Source organism: Rattus norvegicus, chromosome 4 (genome assembly GCF_021556685.1).
Source record: "Rattus norvegicus strain SHRSP/BbbUtx chromosome 4, alternate assembly SHRSP_T2T, whole genome shotgun sequence".
NCBI lineage: Eukaryota > Metazoa > Chordata > Mammalia > Rodentia > Muridae > Rattus > Rattus norvegicus.
The window spans coordinates 128080278-128101037 of NC_141537.1; the positions used below are offsets into that span (position 1 = coordinate 128080278).

Genomic DNA, 20760 nt, shown 5'->3' on the forward strand with positions numbered 1-20760 from the left:
TTAGAGGACATTGCCTTATAAACAGAGAAGGGTTTCTCATCTCTTTCCCTCTCTTTATCTTAGTGGCATTTTATGCAGTGAAAGGCAATCTGGTGTTGTGATCACATTCTGGTGCTTGAAGGTGTGCTTGATATTCATCCAGGTCCTTGGGTAGGGAAAGTCACCCCGCAGTGAGACTATGTGGTTCCACAAAGCTTGCCTCTGAGGTGAGGATGTGAACTATGACTCAGGAGAAAAAGACAGCATGGAGCCTGAGTGACCTTGCTCCTTAAACTACGCCATCTTAGGCAAACAGTTCCCCACCAAAATCCTGTATCCAGATGAAGGAGCGCTCCAGAAATAGGTCTGACTCGCTCTCCATACTCACCACGTTCCTAGAATTTCAAGCTCGTTTTTTATGGACAGTTGCCCAGGTGAGGAAAGACTTAGCCAGCCCCAGAGTGGTTATGAGCAATGCCTTCCCGAGAGTCCTTCCCAAATTTGGAGCCCTTGTCTGCCGAGCATTTCTGCAGCCCGGATTGAGACACTCTGCCTGTCTGCCTTCGTGCCCCACAAGGATTTTGGATGCAATCAAGAATGGCTGAATTAAGCTTCGTGTTGGAAGGTACCAAGGTTTTAATTACTGAGCTAGCTCTCTGCTTTAGCGAGTGCATAAGCTGGCATATGCTGAGGAATGTTTCTGCTTCCAGACTCACAGCATCTGCATTTTTCAGATGTTTGACCTTGATCTTTAACCTTGCCTCTAGAACTCAGACAGTGCTGGGAACTCTCCCAGCTGAGTAATGGAAGCAAACACAAGACTACACTTCTTTTCTCTCTTCTCTCCCTGGTCTTTATTTTAAAACCAGGGTTACCCTATTTTAGACTTACTCAGCTTCCTTCAGTTACTAATTTTACTTTACCATGCAGTCTTGGTATGGTTTTATTCTTTTTAATTGATGCCATCAAATGTGAAAATATTACAGCTATGCTATCCCCTTGCTCAGGCAAGCTGGCACTCCTGCCGCTGCTCGCCAGATGGCTGAGAACTGTCTGTAGGTTTGCGTCTTACAAACTTTTCAGATTGCTGTTCACCAGAAGAGAAGGGGTTTCTTTTCTCTCCAGCATACCCTTATGCAAACACACTTGTGCATGTGACCCAAACCGAGTCTCCTAAGGACACTGTATTATCCTTTTGCTCTGACAGAGCTCATGGCCCACCTCTGCTCCATTCTTTAACCTGCCCCTGCACGACCCATGAGTTAAGGCTGGTCTTACCTTTTTAAATGGACAAAAAGCAACTCAAAAAAAAAAAAAAAAAAAAAAAAACCTGCTATGGAGACATGTTTACGACAAGGCGTATGACTGCCATCAATCTTTGTGACTATTATCTCATTAAATCTTAACAACAATCTGTCTGCTGTGATCGGAATCATGACCACGGTAGCAATGGCGGCGAGTGTTTTCTTAGTGCGTTCCCGCTGTGCTGGACGTGCTGCCGAATGCTTTATGTAGCCCATTTATTTAATACTCTCCATTTTAGAGGCCAGAGAATTTGCCCCATTTTACCCATAAGGAAACGGAAACCTGACAAGGCCGTGTAACTGGAAGAGGGTCAGACACCCAGGAAGTGGCAGTTGGGATTTGGGATTTGAACTGAAGTTCTCTACTTCCATCCAGACTGAAGGCTTTGGGTTCTGTTCCTTGACCGTGGCCTGACATCCAGTGTGGGATCAGTGCATAGCTGAGGACTGAGGAAGTGGTTTGCAAGCATGAATGAAGGCGCCGAGAAAGTGAGGATCCTGTGGACCTTGAACAGCTATAAGGACACAAAGTGAGCGTGTTCTGAGCTTTAAAGGCAGGGAAACATTTCATTTAAAAGATTACCTGTAACTGCTTCAAATATCTTCCTACTCCCAAGTCCCATAATGCCACTGTAATGACTCTGCCGGACACATGCTGTGCCTGGATGATGGAGAGACTGGGGTTCGGAAACGTTAAGCATCTTGCCTAACATGGCACAGTCAGTATTCAAATCTGTGTGACCCAAACGAAAAACATGTTTTTAACCCCAGCGCTTAGGTACTTCCCTTCTCTATGCGTCTCTGAGGTGAGGCCTCCCACTGTAGCTCAGGCAGATGTAAAAACTTACTACATAGCCCAGGCTAGTCCTAAACTATGTCAATCCTCCTGCTCCAACCTCTCAAGTGCTGATACTACAGGGAGGAGCCAGCACGCCCAGCTTCTGTTTAACTTCTACGCTCACCCAAAGAGTCTCTAGACGGTGGGTTTGTAGGCACAGTAAGGAAAGCAGCAGAACCTTCATTAACCGTGCTGGCGTACGCCTGTATTTCTCTATCAAAATAATCCAAGGTAGATGACTTAGTAGAGGCGCAGAGGAAGCAGTTTCTAGTATATGTTATATGCATCTAGAATAAAAGGTTTTTGCTCTATTATCTTTCCGATTTTTCCTTAAACTTAACCCTTTCCTCCTAAAGATTAAAGTTTGTTTTTAAAATATGTGAAGCGATTTTTTTTAGCATCTTTAATCATTAGGGGAATGTAAATCAAAGCCATAAGTTGCCTCTACACACCCACTAGGCCTGCCATACTTTGTAAAATGGGAACTAACAAATGCTGACAACGGGAAGATGACAAAAGCTGTATGCACTGCACGTGGAAATATAAAATGGCCTAGTGGCTGTGAGCAGTTTATTAGGTCCTCAATAGGCTAAATTATGCATAAGCCAACAGCTCCTAGGTAGACACACTGAAAGGACTTAAAAAGGTATATGAACAAAAATGCCTCTAGCACTATAATTCACAATAAACAGAAAGTGGAAATAGGGCAGATACCCATTAGTGAATAAACCCATAAACAAAATGAACTATATTCACTTAGATATGCATATGGATATGCCACACACATATATACATATACATATGTACATGTATATAAATATATACATGTTTGAAATATATACGTATATATATGTGTGTGTACATTTCCATACAATGAAAATTTACTCAGCTGTAAAAAGGAACTAATTACTAACATGTCAAAACATGGTACCTTGAAAGAAGGAAAGTACACAATCTATAAAGAGCATCTTACTTTACTTCTTGTTGTGACAAAACCTCCAGCTGACTATGATATCTTCCTCCAGCAGGACTCCAACTCCTAATGGTTCTACAATCTCCCAAACAGCGCCACCATCTGGGAGCTAAGTGTTCAAGCATGTGAGCCTGTGGGGGACATTCTCATTCAAACCACCGCATGGCACAGTTCCACTTAGATGAAATATCCAGAATTCATACCATCTCGGAAGTGATCAGAGGCTGCTAGTATGTAGACAAAGGGAGGGAGGTGAGGGGACACTATAGGGAGGAAGGGAGGGGTAATGGTGGACTGACCAAAATGCAGTGTATATCATGCATGAAAATTTCAAAGGATAAAACATATTCCAAAAAAAAGTTGTCTGAGATGACAGGTATGCGAATTACCCCAATTCAATCATTACATTTTGTACATACTGAAGGGTACTTAGTTCCCAAATACATATATACAATTCCTATATATGTATTAATGAAAAATGTATCTTTAAAATTTTTTTTGGGATTGGGGCTGGGGATTTAGCTCAGTGGTAGAGCGCTTACCTAGGAAGCGCAAGGCCCTGGGTTCGGTCCCCAGCTCCGGAAAAAAAAAATTTTTTTTTTGGGATTGAAGATGCAGCTCATCAAAAGGGTGCTTTCCTAGAATGTGAGAGGCCCTAAATTTAGCCCTAGCACAATAAAAGGAATAAAATGGTAAACTGCATTTTCTGTGAGTTCTACCTAAATTTTTAAAAAACTCATTAACCTGGACATAGTGGTGTATGCCTTTAATCCCAGCACTTAGGAGACAGAGGCAGGCAGATCTCTGTGAGTTTGAGGCCAGACTGGTCTATATAGTGGGCTCTAAGGCAGTCAGAGTTATACAGTGAGACCCTGTCTTGAAAACAAAATAAAATGAAAACAACAGCAACAACAAAACCCAAAACAAAATCAAACTCTCTAACATCACTAAAAATTATGATATATTAAAACAACACAGAATATGCTGGTGTATGTTATGTAACTTACACAGGAAAAATGTTACACATTATAGGAACCAGTGTTCAGTCAGCAAATCAACTCAGGTATATTCAACTCATGGCAGACGTGTCACATGTACCCCAGTACAGCTGTGGATGCAGCCTAATGCAAAACTTGGAACTTGTGTAAATGATGAAGTTTGTTGCTGTTGGTGGTGGTGGTTGTTTTGTTTCGTGTTTTTTTTTTTTGTTGTTGTTGTTGTTGTTACTCAGTTTTACAGTTCACAAGCATGAATTTTATAGAAGACAGTGTCAAGAGAAGCAGAATCCCATGCTGTCACACAGTGTCCTTAGATGAGTGTATAACCTATCTGAACCCAAATCATCTCTAAATATAAAACATGTGTGACTGCTGTTGGGTTTGCAGAATACTTCTCCAGTAGGTTGGCGCTTACCCCAAGAATAATGGTGATAGCCAACAGGTAGCTCATTCTTTCTTTCTCTTTGTGTGTGAACTGAGGGCTGCTAATCTTCTTAGTGATCATTAAAAGCCAAATGAGGCAGGTTGGGAGAGATAATCATATTTCAAATGGCTTTTATCTCCATTCAAGGCTTCCTGCATCCCAGGAAAAATATTCTATGGACAAGTCTTTGTAGTAGTTCCCAAAAGAGTAGAACAATTTATAATAACCATTATGGAGGATTATATTGAAATTTAGGCTAAATTTCTATAGCTAGAATTTCGACGCTGGTCCCAATCTGGTGTTAAGCAAGAACAGCCATGGGATCTTTACATTGATCGGAAAGAATTTATAAAGAAAAAAAGGTAGCCATTTTCCCTCCCCTCCTCTCGAGAGTAAGTAAGCTGTCACTGTGATTATCAAGACTGATGGAGCAACGCCTTCCACAGCTCCAGAAGAAACCATACAGCTCCTGAGAATCCATAGGAACAAAACCCCCAAATGTTTAGAAGCAGAGAGGGCTCCTCTCCAAACACAGGCCTCTGCTCCTGCTCTGCTAGGCGCAGTTCCTCCCCCCCTCAACTTTGTCTCCACAAGAGGATGACCCTTCTAGATCACTGTCCTCCAGACTCTGCTTTTCCCCTCCCTCTCTGCTTCTCCCGGGAGTTGAGGAACGCAGGAAAATAGCTGCAGGGTTTGGCTTCCAGTTGGTCAACCCTGATGCTAATTTCTCTATGGGACATTTTTAATCTCCATTCTTGGCAAGAAAGTGCAGAACTACAAAAGCTGACAGCTGCATGAAAATATGTTGAAGAGTTGGGGTGGGGGAGTAGGAGAGAGGTGGGGGTGGGGTGGGAGTTGGGCGGGGGTGGGGGTAGGAGTGGCTTGAGGGTGAGGGTGGGGTGGGGATGGAAGAGAAGGGTGTCTGGGAGTGAAGAGTTTATCAGCCTTCCCACCCTGCTTAGACAGTCTTATCTAGCTGTCAACACTAAGAAAATTTGACTCACCTTTTACCTATAGCATGAATATAATAAGAAGGACAGGGAAAAAAACCCAGTTTTCCAGGGTTTTTGTTTGTTTGTTTTGTTTTCGTTTGTTCGTTTTTGAGGTTTTTTCCCCCTTTCCTTTTCTTCTGGAAAGTGTCTCATGATAACCAAGCTGGCCCTAGACCAGAGCGTGCTTCCATACTAGGCAGGAAATTATTTTATTCCATATAATTTTTTTGCCCCTTTTTATGACTCCTCTAATTAAGCCAATCACCCTGTTTGCTTAGTAACTCCCAACTGCCTGTTTTCTTCTAAAACATGTACTAAGTGCCTACTGTGGATTAGATCAATTGTTACACATTACATATAGGTTTATCCTTCCAGTCATTTAATATGCTTTATGTACCTAAGAAATGAAAGGCAATTTAGGGCTACTAGGAAAAAGGCACCGACTAGGCCTACATATCTAATTTTGTTATTTTGGGTTTTGTTTGTTTGTTTGTTTGTTTCTGTTTTCTCTGTATATCTCTGACAGTCCTGGAACTTGGTCTTTAGAACAGGCTGGCCTCAAACTCAGAGATCTGCCTGCCACTGACTCCCGAGTTGTTGGAATCAAAGGTGTGTCCCATCACTGCTCCGTTTATGCTTTTATCTTTTTCCTCGTCTTCTCTTATTCTTGTTTTACTATTGTGTTTTGTTTCGAGCTTGGAAATTACATCAATCAGCCAGGCCTCAAGCTTACAGCATTTCCTGTACCCAAAACCCTGACTGGAAAGCTTACATTTTTTTCATGAGGCAATACACAAAGACAAATTTGAAGATCAGTGCTGTAGAGAGGACATGGGGGCAGAGGGGACTGCGATGCTCAGGGTGAAGGTGGCTACTGTTTCTTAGGTGACAAGGGAAGTTGTCCTGGCTAACTTCATCTGTGAGGGAGAAAGAAAGAGAGTTGACTGAATAGTTCCCCAGGGAGAAAGGGTCATAGGCAGAAGAATAGCAGGGGCACAGACTCTAGGGTGTGGCATGAAGCCCAGAGGTAGAAACAATGTGAACAGCTTTGCCCCTCAAAGAGCACAGTCTGGATGGGGGAAAGACTAGCTATCTTCACAATAGCTGTCTAGTTCTAAAACTGCCCTGTCACCTGGAAAGCCTTGGAAGATTAAACTAATCTTATAAAGACTTCTAATGGAGGGCTGGAGACATGGCTTAGTTGTCTACTGACTACAACATCTTGGCTTTGTACAGCATATTCTGGGCACAGTGACACAGGAATCCAGAATCATTCTTTGCTACTCAAAAGTTCAAAGCTAAACAATAACAAGAAAAATATCAAATCTAGGAAAAGGAGGAGCTTAGGACAGAAACTGAAACTCAAAGGTGCAGAAGTTACTGAGATAAAGAATAAGAAGGCTGGGGAGGAATGGAGAGAGCCTTTCCTATAAAAGGGAAAGAAAGGCTCAGAGTCAAGAGGAGGAAAGGAAGCAGTGCTAGCCCTGGGAAATACACATCCTGAGGTCGGTCGCTGACTGGCCTGCGTGCAGAACAGTACCTTCAAGAGACAACTCCCTAAAAGGTCTTTGCTTTGACTGATCAAATAAATAGACTGTTTACAGTCTCTGCTTTCTGCTGAATCAAGCAGAGCTACAACCCTGCCTTATTTCCTTCTGGGTCTCAGTACCCACCAAGAAAAGTATTCTACGACAATCTGTACAACATTTCAGCAATCTGGTGTGATCTGAAAGCCTTAATAAAGACAACGAGGTCCTGCCAGCTTTGGGGTTTAGAAAAGGCCAGCCAACTTGGCAGTATTCAAAGCTGTGATTTCTGTTTGAAACCTGTAGATCAAAGCTGGAGATAGGGCCAGTGAGATAGCTCTTGGGTAAAAGCCCTTGCCACAGACACCTGGTGACCTGGGTTCAATGCTGGGAACTTATGTGTCTTAGTTTGCTTCTCTGTTGCAGTTGTAAACACCATGGTCAGAAATAACCTGTGGAAGAAAGGGTTTATTTTAGCTTACAGGTTATAGTCAGTCCATCATTGGGGAAGCCAAGACAGGAACCTAAGGCAGGAACCTGAAGGCAAGAAATAAAGCAGAGAGACCATGGAGGAATATTTACTGGCTTGCTCTCCATGGTTTTCTCAGCTCGTTTTGTTTTACAACTAGGCCATCTTCCCAGAGGCAATACCAACTGTAGTAGTCTGAGCCCTAGTCTGAGCCCTCCCACAGTCATCATTAACTAGGAAAATGTTCCACGAAAATTCCTACAAGTCAATCTGACAGAGGCAATTAAAGATGGACAGAGAGAACTGACTCCATAAAATTGTCCTCTGGCTGGGCAGTGATGATGCACTCTTTAATCCTAGCCCTCAGGAGGCAGAGGCAGGCAGATCTCTGTGAGTTCGAGGCCAGTCTGGTCTACAGAGTGAGTTCAGGACAGCCAGGGCTACACAGAGAAACCCTATCTTGAAAAACCAAAATTCTCCTCCTCCTTATGATGATGGTGGTGGTGGTGATGATGATGGTGGAAATGTATCCTCTGACCTTTAATTTTTTTTAAAGATTTATTTACTGTATGTATATGAGTACACTGTAGCTATCTTCAGACACACCAGAAGAGCACATCAGATCTCATTACAGATGGTTGAGAGCCACCATGTGGTTGCTGGGAATTGAACTCAGGACCTCTGGAAGAGCAGTCAGTGCTCTTAACCACTGAGCCATCTCTCCAGCCTTCCTCTGACCTTTATACATGTTCTATGATATGCATATCTCCCCATACTAATAAAGTTTTTTTTTAATTAAAGACTTTGACAATGAAAAACTTCAAGGAGCAGCATCCCCAAGACCCTTTCATTGCTTCCTGGCATCAGTGTGAAGATGCTTCACATCTGGACTGTCAGTGCTCTGTGTAGGCAGCTCTGCCACATGTACTTGATACATTGTGTTACAAAGTAATATGGTTGGACACAGATAAGAGACAACATTCTTTCACTGTGAGATTACCAGTAGTTTTTCTCACCAGGACACCTTTCTTCTCTGGGAGAAAAGATAGGTGATCCAACTTGGAGAGAATGTACAGAGATGAACCCAAATCTCTTTTATTTTATTTTAAGAGTTTGTTTATTTTGTTTGGGCATGCAGCCACATGAGTTGGCATCCCCGTGGAGGTCTGAGGACTACTTTTGAAAGTCAGTTTTCCCCTTCTACTGTGTGGCTCCTGGGGGATGAACTCATTTTTGCCCACTAAGCCGTATCAGTGGTCCAGCCCTTTTTTTTTTTTAATGTGGTTTTGCTGTATGACCCAGGCTGGTCTCAAATTTCGGGACACAAAGATGTCTCACAGGTAGCAGGTACTACAGATGCACACTACCCTGTCTGGCTCTGGATTTTCTTCTCATAGTTGATGTGATACGTTTGATGCTTTCCACATTGGCCTCCATTTCCCCCTTTCCTACTTCTCAGCAGTACTCACGTTCCACCAGAGGAAAAAGGGATTCTCCCAGGACAGGAGCAGATGTTCGCTGTGTAGCTCGCAGGCATGCTCAGTTCGGCTGGCTGATCCAGCTCTGGGCGTGCACCCTTCGGGGTTCTGGCTAGTTGCATATGGGATGCTGTGGCAGACAGACACACTTCATTTTGATTCAAGACAATGTGGTGGTGACACAGATACAGGTTCTGGGAAGGGGTGACAATCCATGCCACTTATAGAGGCATGGGGGAGAGGGGAGAGGGGGAATGGGGGTGGGGTGGGGGAAGATGTCAGGGCTAATTCAGGGGAAGCCAGAGTTTAAGGGATGGAAAGAAGATACTGGTCTTGCCTGGAATCAGCTCCCACCTGGAGTCAGCCCTGCTTCCGGCCTCCTCTGAGGAAGTGTCTACATTCGCTTTATTTATTTATTATTTAAATTGAGACTTAGTGAATTGGAGGAAAAGTTTTCTAGGTGGTAAGAAGTTTGGAGATGATGCTGTGCCCTCTAAAATAAAGGAGTATAATAGGAGATCAAGGTTAAGGATGGAATTGCTCCAAAATCTGTCTTAAGTCTTTTCATGATGTCTTCCAAGAGTTAATGCCTTACATATATTAGTTAAATTTGAGTAAGTAAAAATGCATGTTTCTTTTTTTTTTTTTTCTTAATTGCCAACAGCTGGAAAAGCTCAGCAGTAAAGCATGTGCTTACCATCTACAAGGCCCTGGGTTCAAGCCTCAGCACAGATACATGCACACTCACATGCACATGCATGCATGCAGGGGTGCACGCGTACACACACACACACACACACACACACACACACACACACACACACACACACACACACGTTGACCCACAATGTTTGCAAGAAGAAATGCCCTTGTTGAATTACTTTTGCTCTGCTCATATGTTCTTTTTGTGCAACACTGAGACTTTTCTTTTTCCAACTATTTGGGGGCTTTCCAAGATTTCAAGTCCATCTCAGAGAGTGTTCAGATGCCCTCCCTTGGGGGAGGCACACCCTGCCTCCATTGCTGTGGCCCTGAAGGTCGGAAATTTGAAGAATGGCAAAGTTTGTTTTGGTTTGTTGGGTTATCCTAGAGACTAAGAGACTGTGAGTGAGACTTTTCGCTGAGGCAAAGTGAATGTGGAGCCCTGACCCATGGCTCCATAAGTGTCCTTGGTAACTTCTGTTTGCTGAGAAGCACCTAACATGGGACATGGCCTCAAGACGTAATTAGTTGCAGATGAATAAAACATTCAAAATTGGAGTGCAACAGAAGTTTCCACGAGGGAAGGCTAAGATTCTAATAAGTTATGGGAGTGTGAGTGATCCTATTACTATTATGTGGGGCTGAGACTCTGATTGGTTAACTCTTATGGAGCCAGGATGGCCAACAATTAGGTAAAAAGAACTAGAAGGAAACAGATTCCTCCAGACCAACTGGTAGACCCTAGACCCAAAGGCTCCCTGGCCCTTTTTTATTCATAGGTCTGCCTTATTTCAGGCTTAGGGAGAATGAAATAGCACCAAGGCCACTTTCTCCTTCCCAGTTTCCTCATATGTCCGCAAACAACAGCAGCACCTATAGGCATTGGGCAGGCCTCCATTCTGCCAGTTGCTTTCATGGGTTCCATTCCCAACAACAGTTTGTACAAAGGAACGAGGGGGGAAGGGTGTAAAAATGGGACCCAGAGGGGTTGGGGATTTAGCTCAGTGGTAGAGCGCTTGCCTAGCAAGTGCAAGGCCCTGGGTTCGGTCCCCAGCTCCGAAAAAAAGAAAAAAGAAAAAAGAAAAAAAATGGGACCCAGAGATTCCCTCTTGGCATTCACAATAAAAATTTGTGTTGTGGTTAAGGTAAAATCTTTTTTGATGAGACTATGAAATTTCTTCCTCTTTTTTTTCCCTGTGCTTTTTAGGGGTGGGAGAGGGGCATGAGGAACTTCTCAACAGTGCCCTTCCCCCTCCAAACTGTACATTTTGTGTTCCTTTCCCCCCCATTTATTATTTTTCATTGCAGACCTGCATAAAATGATTATTAATAACCACATAAGTTATCTTGAAATCTGCTTCACCAAAGAAGTCAGTCCATCACTTTAAAATTTAGGCTCAGGCAAATTCTTAGGAAGTGGGCAGAAAGTGACCAAATTCTTTGCCAAAAATCGCAAGAACAGTCTCTAGCCCAGCTGCTAATAGTCTTCCTCTCCGAAACCTCTTGAACTTCTGTGATAAGACACTGTGACCAAGACTGCTTGTAGAGGGAACAGTTTATTTTGGGCTAATGGTCCGGAGAGTTAGAGTCCATGAGGGTAGACCATAGTGTAGCAGGTGACAGGAGCCAACGACTGAGAGCTTGCATCCTGAACCACAAATAGAAAGCAAGAAGGGTAACACAAAGGGGAGGGGTCTTTTGAAGCCTCAAGGCCTCCCCGTGACGCACTTCCTCCAGCAAGGCCACGTCTCCTAAGCTTTCTAGACTTCAACTTGGGACTAAGCCTTCAAACACCAAAGACTATGGGGGATGTCTTGTTCAAGCCACCACACATGTGAATTTGCAGCAGCCCAGGGAAAAGTCAGCATTGTCATATACCATCCAAAACCTAAAGGATGACTGCCAGGTGTACACAAGCTACTGCCACCACAACTGGAAGCAAGAGAAATCAGTCTTCTTGGGCTGGAGGCTGGAGACGCAGGCTCTCCTGTGTCTTTGTGCCTGCTCTCTGTTCAGTGTCTCCAAGCCGGCCTCTCTCCAATTGGTGCAGAGTGTTCTTTTGCAGGATTCCTTTGCTCTGTGTTTTCTGTTTGTTCCTCTTTCTGCTCCACTGAACCCTGGGTATCTTTTGCTTTTGTTTTTATTCACCAGTTACAGTTAGTCAGGTTAGGGAAACAGACTGCGGGGATAACATCCCTTTCTAAGTTCTTTTTAAGTACACCGTCACAGTTATTTCTTTTAAAGATATATTTATTTTGTATATATATGAGTACATTGTAACTGACTTCAGATACTTAGACACACCAGAAGAGGGCATCGAATCCAGATGGTTGTGAGCCACCATGTGGTTCCTGGGAATTGAACTCAGGACCTCTGGAAGAGTAGTCAGTGCTCTTAACCGCTAAGCCATCTCTCCAGCCCTAGTGTCATAGTTTTAACAGGGCTTCCTCAGATGAGTTTGTAAGCTGTTGTAAACATCTATTTCACAATGTTTTACTATGTCTTGCTGTTTTTCACTGTCTGCTCCTTGAACTCATTCAAAATCAAAGGTTTGGCTGTGATAGATCAACTCTCATCGCTGGGGTTGTTGACTACTGATGAAGATTACCATGACTGGATCCCTACCACCACTCCAAGAAAGGGGGTGGGGCATGAAATTTAAGTAAACTACCAAGGTCATACAAAGTCACATAAATGTATATAAAAGAGGAGATTCAATGTATATCATGTTGTGGTTCTGTGTTCCGCCTCACCGAAAGGGTGTGGGAACTCCTCCGGGAAGACTAAACAGGGAATGCTAGACTGCTTTTTCCCTAAGCAGCCATCAGGCGATGGGCTTGCAGGAAGCGATGCGGCTTAGGAAGTGGACCTCAGCTCCGAGAGAAATGAGACAGTCTAAGGCTGAAGAGTCAGGTGTTCCCAAACTCCCGGGCATCTAGTTATTGCTGGAAATCACATGGAGTTGGGAACAGAAGAAGCCTGGGGACTTGCAAGGAGGAGCTCAGAGCTGGGGAGGCGGGGAAGGGCTCTGGCTTAGCTTAGCAGTGACTGTCAGGGACGGAGCACAGAGGGGCCTTCTGCGGAAGACTTAGTGTGGCTCTGTGGATCAAGGCTTGCTCCATGCTTCCCTCAGAGACAGTCTATGCTTGTTCATACTGTTTACTGGAGCAGTGTACTGACTGTCGTGGTCAGCAGCTCCATCTAGATGGACAAAGATTGATTATTGCCCTGACTATTAAGGCATTTGGGGTTACCGCTCCGGAAAAAGAGGAGATTACTTTAAAAAAAAACCTGTATGATATAGAGAGGGAGAATGATGAGAAATGTTTAGGTTTTTGTTTTTGTTTTCTATCAGAGGTAATCAGCTTTTCAAGGGCCCCTATTTCCTGAACCGTTCCCTTCTCCTTGTGCCATTAGCCAGTCAAGTTAGATTGTGACATTGAGCCCGTGGGATGAGATGCAGTCACCACCAATGTCAGAGATAAAAGAGGCCATTTTGTCTGCGAGCGTTCGCTAGCCTGGTTTGGGTTCTGGTGTACCCTTTTTGCAAAAAAAGAAATCCTCTTGTCAAATTACTTTGTTTATGTGTTCTCTCGTGGGAAGACCGAGATTATTTTCCCAACACCTGCAAACAGGGATGAGCTGCTGAACTTATTTAATCAGTGAAATGAAGCAGCAGCGGCAGCAGACGCCTTCACAGGATCTGAGGGAATTTGCTCCAACACCTGCAACCGATTGCAGGTTCTGTTTTATTTTGTTTTCTAGTCTGCAACCTCTTTAACCAAATGCCTGCAGAAAGTCCTTCAGGCTATGACCTTTAACTAACTTATGCAAAGTTGCCCTAAATGTTTTTGTATTGCTGCTTTGTTTGACAGCTGTAGGATGCATTCTGAAAATGGGGTATGTAAATAAGGGCCCTTGAACCAAAAGGTTTGCATTTGAGACACTTGGAGGGTTCAAACCTTTTTTGGGGGGGTTAGTGGTTAGATTTTGGCCTCTGCCACTCTTTGCTCCTACGTGTATACAGAGTACTTTTCCTCTTTTGCTAAACTATTAGTTTATTCAGCATGTATTTATTGTGAGGGAATAGTAGGTACTTATCCTAACATCCAGGGCATTATGTTATACGCTCTCCTGACAGCTAACTACCAACGGGACTGATGAGTGTACATTGTCAGTAGTTACTAAGTGCTAATATCAAACAGACATTGCCAATGACTGTTTTCATGGCTACTTCTACAGGTAGTTTGTTTTGGATCTGTATCAGAAGGGGCCATTACCTAGTTAGGCAACTGAGTGTTTGTAAGGGAAACAGACAATAGGAGCCCTCCAAATGGTGAACCGACCCTTCACTTCATACAGATAGAATTCAGTTATTAACTACATGTTATCATGGCAATGGCAATGAGTTCCAGAGTTTGCCACTTAATTCATTATAACATAGTTTATTTTGTGCTTTAAAAATGCTTCATTTCCTCTCATTTTGTTTTTTTTTTATCATCAAATATGGAAGAACCAATGTTGGATCATCATTGGCAGAAGAGTGTGTGTGTGTGTGTGTGTGTGTGTGTGTGTGTGTGCGCGTGTGATGTATGTGGTATTCATGCAAACATGTGTGAGTATGGGTCTACATGTATTGTGCATATGTGTGAGTATCTGTAAAGGCCAGAAGTCAACATCAGAGATCTTCCTCTACCACTGTCCAACTCATTCATTTTGGGAACAAAGAATCTTTTTTTTTTTTTTTTTCAACTCATTCATTTTGAGATAGGTTATGTCACTGAACTAGAGCTAAGGGCTGGAGTTGTGGCCTAGCGGTACAGCACCTGCCTTAAATATATGAAGTCCTAGGTTCAATCCCTAGGACCGAGGGGGAAATGGAGCTAACTAATTAGGTGAACTGACTGGTTAGCAAATATAGAGGCCATGCCTGTTCCTATTCTGCCAACACTGGCATTAGTTACATGCCACAGCACCTGGCTTTTACATGGGTGCCAGGGATCTGAATTCAGCTGTTCATGACAAACACTTTATCCAATGAGCAATTCCCCAGAGCCCTGGAGTGATTTTATAGTTGTAACATTTCATTCCGTCACATAATCCCTACCCAATATTAAAGCTCTAAGATGTGAGAGGCATTGCTAGGAAACTGAGCTTGGGCTCGTCTGTGGCCCAGATGCATGGTTTCTAAAAAGTGCTGTGTTATTAAAATAGATTACCTATAAGGAAATCCATGACCACATCGTTACAGCCAGACCTAGAACTATTAAAAGTTAACTTACACCAGGCCCCATTCTTATAATCTTGGGCTTCACATCTCTCCCCTTAAAGAAAAAAATCTAAAGTCATATTTTTATTTTTCATTTTCATTCAAGTATATGTATGAGTATCTATAGGAGTGTACACCATATATATATGGGTGATCACAGAGGCCAGGGAACCACTTGGAGTTGGAGTTTTAGGCAGTTGTGGTCTGGGAACTACATTTCTTTACTTTCTGTTCATGATTTTTGTCATGTGTGTGTGTGTGTGTGTGTGTGTGTGTGTGTGTATGTGTATGCAGTGTGCATGTGTATACATGCATATGTGTGTGTATGTGATATATGTGTATGTGATGTGTGTGTGTAAGTGATGTGTGTATGTGTATGTGATGTGTGTGTGTGTGTGTGTGTATGTCTTTCTTGTTTTTCTCCTCCACTGGACTCTAAGCTTCATTGATGAGATCAGTTTTTTTCTCAATTTTCTCTCTGTGCCTAACATTAAATACGTGCCCCAATAAATAGCAAAATTGCTTTTATATTTGCCCACAATCTAGTCATATAAATCAAGGAAAAGGTTATTTGTTGTTTCAGTTACTTTTATTGCTGCTGTGACGATATACCTGACAAAGAACCTTAAGTAAGGAAGGATTTGCTTGGATCACAGTTTGAAACCGGGGAAGGCATGACCGCAGAAGCCTGAGGTAGCAGGTTGACCGTGGTGGAACTCCCACTTAGGGTGGATCTTCCCTCCTTAGTTTAACCTTTCTGGGAATAACCTCAAAGACACACTGGAGGTATGTTCTCATGGTCAAGTTGACAGTGAAAGTTAACTATAGCATGTATCTAATAAACTAAAATAATAACATGAAAATGAATATAATAAACTGGCTGGTGTAGTAATCCAGGGAAAAGCAGCATCGTGGCAAAGGCTAGGTTTTGGTTTGGGGAGAAAAGGAGGTCTTACTAAATAGCCCAGGCTAGCCTAGAACACACTGCCATCCTGCCTCAGCTTCCCCAGTGATGGAGTTACAGGTGTGCACCTCCATGTTCAGCCTGTGAATTTCTTTATGTCTAATTCTATTGACAGGACCCATACCTGTGACTGAGGGCAAGGAAATCAGTTTCTTTTGTTGGCACTCACTCTCATCAGCTTCTGAGAAAACAATCTAAGATGGTAGCACTCCATGTACTATCAAGAAAATGTGACAGAGCCCATCATAAAAAATGACTTGTAGACCTGAATGGACCCTTTCATCAAAAGACCTTGAGACATTGTGCAAATGGTAATTATCTCTTTCATCATCCCCTCTGAGGTAAGAATATTTTCCTTCATTCATAACTGACTCTATATAAAATTATTTCTCCCAGACTCCCCAGTCATAGTAAGTACGTATCAGTCACTGCCTGAGATATGTGTCAGTTGGCACATAAATCACATTGTAAAACAAGAAAAACTTTAAATCAGGCAAAAGTTATGTTGGGGCTATCCAGAGACAAAGCTCATGAGGGATTTTTGGATTTCAAACAAAATTAAAATTCCCTATTGGTGAGTAGAAATGGAAACATTCTAGAGGAACTCCAAGACAAAAATCTGCTCTGTTGTATGCTATATTTCAATGCCATTTTAAATATTTGAATGACCCAAGAGATAAATGAACTTCAGAATGCATTCCGAAGTCGTAGGTGGCCTTGATCCAAAATAAAGGATATCTGACCAACTCCACATCCTCAGAGGGATGATAATAAAAATCTTAATCTGGAAGAATGTTTCATTTTATGGCCCAAATCTATGGAAGTTCACCATTGCTGATCAAACTTTTAATATCTGGTCACAACAGGACATCATTCTTGATGATACCCAGCTGCACAGTATGTGCTTGGAATTTTCATTCCTACCTTTGTACTGCCAGAGTTCCTGCAATTTTTTTTCAGTCTTACACAGTTTTAAACATTTGTTCACGAATCATTTCAAGTATCAAGAAAATCATAAGCACAAAACCTCCCATACATCCATTAATGGGATTCACCAATTACTGACATTTTGCCTATTCCTTCTTCGTGTATAGAAAACGTTCATGACTGAGCTGCAGTCACTGTGCCGCATTACCCGTCAGCCCTTGTGTTTTCTGAGAACAAGGGTATCCCCGTATAGAACCACACTGCACTTACCTACTGAAGGTAATTAAGTATTGATCAATACTTTTTTTCAAATCTACTGTCTACCTACCAATTTTGTCGACTGATTCAGTAAGGGCTTTATTATTATGATTATTATTTTTAGTACAGAATCCAAACCAAATCAGACATTAAATTGTGATTGTCTTCTCTAATTTTGATCAATGCCTCAGGCTTTCTTTATATTTCATGATAACGACGTTTGGAAGAATGCTGGCCCATTCTTTGGGGAAGCAGGAGCAATGAACTTTATTGATTGTATTCAAGACACTAGGATTCTCCAAGTCCCACCCCCTACTTTTTCTGGGTGTCCAGGATGGGAGCTGTGAGGCCCAAATACTCAGTATCAGGAGCTGAAATGGGACAGGGACCCCTTCGCAGCCAAGGTTCTCTCTCTTTCTCTCTGTTCTTGTTGGGCTGGGTGACCCAGGGCTTCTTACTCCTTGGAGGCCATGTAGGTTTTGAGGTCTACCACTCTGTTGCCGTACCAGGAAATGAACTTCACAAAACAATTGTTGAGAGCAATGCCAGCCCCAGCATCAAAGGTGGAAGAGTGGGCATTGCTGGTAAAGTTGCAGGAGTCAACCTGGTCCTCAGTATAATCAGGATGCCCTTTGATGAGTCACTTATGCCGGCTTCACCATCTACATGATGTCATCATACTTGGCATTTTTTTCCAGGTGGCATGTTCAGATCCCCAAAGGCTACCCCAAGGGTAGGGGCATGGAAGACCATCTCTGTGAGCTTCCCATTCAGCTCTAGGATGACCTTGTCCACGGTGCTGATGAACCAATGGATGCAGGGATGATGCTCTGGGCAGCCCCATAGCCATCACACCTCAGTTTCCCAGAAGGGATATCCACAGACATGTGGGTGGCATTGATGACATGAAATGTGGTCATGAGCCCCTCCATAAGACCAAAGTTATCATGGATGATCTTGGCCCGGGAGGTGGGTGGGGGATGGTGAGGGAAGCAGTTGTTCGTATAAGAGGCATTGCTGACAATTGAGTGAGTGGTCACACAGCAGAACAGGCAGAGATGATGACGCTTTTTGCTCTGCCTTTCCAGTGGGCCCCAGCCTTCTCCGTGGGGACACCAGTAGACTCCACAACACGCTCAGCACGAGAGTCACCCCATTGATGTTGGTGGGATCTCTCTCCTGGAAGACGGAATGACCTTCCATGTGATGACATATTTTCCATTCTTAGCCATGACCATGCTGTGGAACTTGCCATGGGTAGAGTTCACTGATACGGAGTGTGTCAAAGCAGTGCCTGGCACACAGGATGAATGCCCAGTGAAAGTCCTCGGTGCAGCCTTCCTGTCACCAAACACACTGTGCCAGGTAGAGGAGGACCATGTACCAATCTAAATGGCAGCCCCTCCCCCCGTCTTTTAATCATATTCACTGTAATTATAAGATGGGAAGTAATTGAGCAGTTATTGAAAGCCTGCCTTTTCCAGAAATGTAGGCTTTCCCATCAGGCATCTGGGAGACTCCTGCAAAGAGCGTTTTGCTTATCCCCCCAACCTTAAGACCGCACATGTTGTGTACTCCGCCTTATTTCCTTACTTTGTATATCATTTCCTCTTTTCCCCTATTTTTCCCCTTCTCTTCACACTGTGGGGTACCACAGCTTGCTTAGATTCTGCTGGGTTGAAATTGTGGAGGTAGTAAAAATGTAAAGGTATGTTGTTGGTTGACTCAAAGAAATCATCAGTGCCTTGCCTCAGCACCTTTTGTGTATATAAGTAATGAGTTTATTGCAAGCGGGTGTTTACTGCAATGTAGCTATCATTTAGAAAGCAGACATTGGGGCTGGAGAGATGGCTCAGCAGTTAAGAGCACTGACTGCTCTTCCAGAGTTCTTCCTGAGTTCAATTCCCAGCAACCACATGGTGGCTCACAACCATCTGTAATGGGATGCTCTCTTCTGAAGTGTCTGAAGAGAGCTACAGTGTACTAATGTATAAATAAAATAAATAAATCTTTTTTTTTTGGTTCTTTTTTTCGGAGCTGGGGACCAAACCCAGGGCCTTGCGCTTCCTAGGCAAGCGCTCTACCACTGAGCTAAATCCCCAGCCCATAAATCTTTAAAAAAAAGAAAGCAGACATTGTCTTGGTCAACTTTGCTTTGACCCCTCCACAACCATCTTTCAGCCACAGATAATGTAATGGGTGCTTAGAGGGAAGTCACAGGTCAACATTGGGATTCGAATATACATTTCTAAGTTCTACCCTGGCTGGGTCATTTTTTGCCAGGCTCCTTTGCTATACCTTAGTGCCTATAGCCCTGTATCCTGGCAGGTAGACTAAACAAGTAACAACAAAGCAACACACACACACACACACACACACACACACACACACACACACACACACGTGTCAGGAAGGGCTTGGTGAAGCGCTTGCTATGCAAGAATGAGGACCTGAGTTTAGACTTTCCACTTATGTAAAGGATTGAAAGCCCCGGTGATGTGGTTCTGTAAAACCAGCCGGGACAGGAGGATCCCTGTAGCTTGATAGCAGCAAGTCCAGCTGTATTGTTGAGCTTTACGCACAGGGAGAGACCCAGTCCCAAAGATAAAGTGAGTGTCGACTGGGGAAGATGCTCATGTGGACCTCTTACACACAGGCATATGCACTTATTCATGGACAGACACAGGAACATGGCCACACACACCAAGATAATTAAATATATGCCACACCAAGAAAATCCGTGGTGCAACACTCGTCTTCTCTTTGCTCAAGGTTGTTTTTATTTTGAAATTCAAGGGAAATGTGGGAAGGGCCATCTCTTTAGTCCTCAGAGCCCTCTTAAAATTCTAACTCCAGTTCTGGGTCCCTTAAACCTAATAAAATGGTGTTTCATTTTAAAATATTCTTTTCATTACTTCTGAGAAAGCTTCCCTCACATTGAGCTAATGAGCTTTCCCTGCAAAACGTGGGGGGTGGGGGGAGCAGTATACAGCGTCTTCGAATGACTGCTCTCCAGGTACTCTGCATGACTAGAGCAGCTCCAGAGAGAAAATAAGGGATGTGGTAGCGGCCCTACCTGTGTTTCAGCATGATGCTACACAGAAGTTTCAGGCGTGACACTGTTTTTCGACTTTTCACTCTTTATGTTAAGTCTGCAAGGAACCTTTTCACTTTATATTCTGAGAATGTGTTCTTCTTAATACTTAATGGGTAACTGTTAATGTTGGGACTGATTCAGATGCTTCTCCCACCCCCCCCTTCTGAAACAGACTTTCATTATGTAGCTCTGGCTGGCCTAGAACTCACTATGTAGACCAAGCTGGCTTTGAACTCACAGAGATCTGCCTGCATTTCTGCCTCCCATGTACTGGGTTAGGAGGCATTTATCACCCTTCCCAACTTGTGTTTATTTCTTTAGAAATCCTTTTATTCTCCCAATGGAGGGTCATTGGGGAATACATTGAGGGAGGATGTTGGTAGGGGTACAAAAGAAATATCTGTTGGCTTCTATCAACTCCCTTTCACTTCCTCCTCTTCCTCCTCCTCCTCCCTTCCTCTTCCTCTTCCCCCCTCCTCCTCTTCTTCCTCCTTCTCCTCTTTCTTTCTCCCCCTCTCTCTTAGTCCTCTTTCTTTTTTGTTTGTTTCTTTGAAACAGGGTC

At 43.3% G+C, this 20760-nt stretch overlaps 1 long non-coding RNA gene across 1 annotated transcript; it reads left to right on the top strand.

The window, feature by feature from the left end:
• The first annotated feature begins 495 nt into the window (after positions 1-495).
• Positions 496-19114, top strand: LOC147994983 (uncharacterized). Its single transcript, XR_015687253.1, has 4 exons — positions 496-604; positions 16032-16257; positions 17011-17122; positions 17800-19114. It is a non-coding gene; the product is annotated as an uncharacterized LOC147994983 (long non-coding RNA).
• Positions 19115-20760: the final 1646 nt, after the last annotated feature.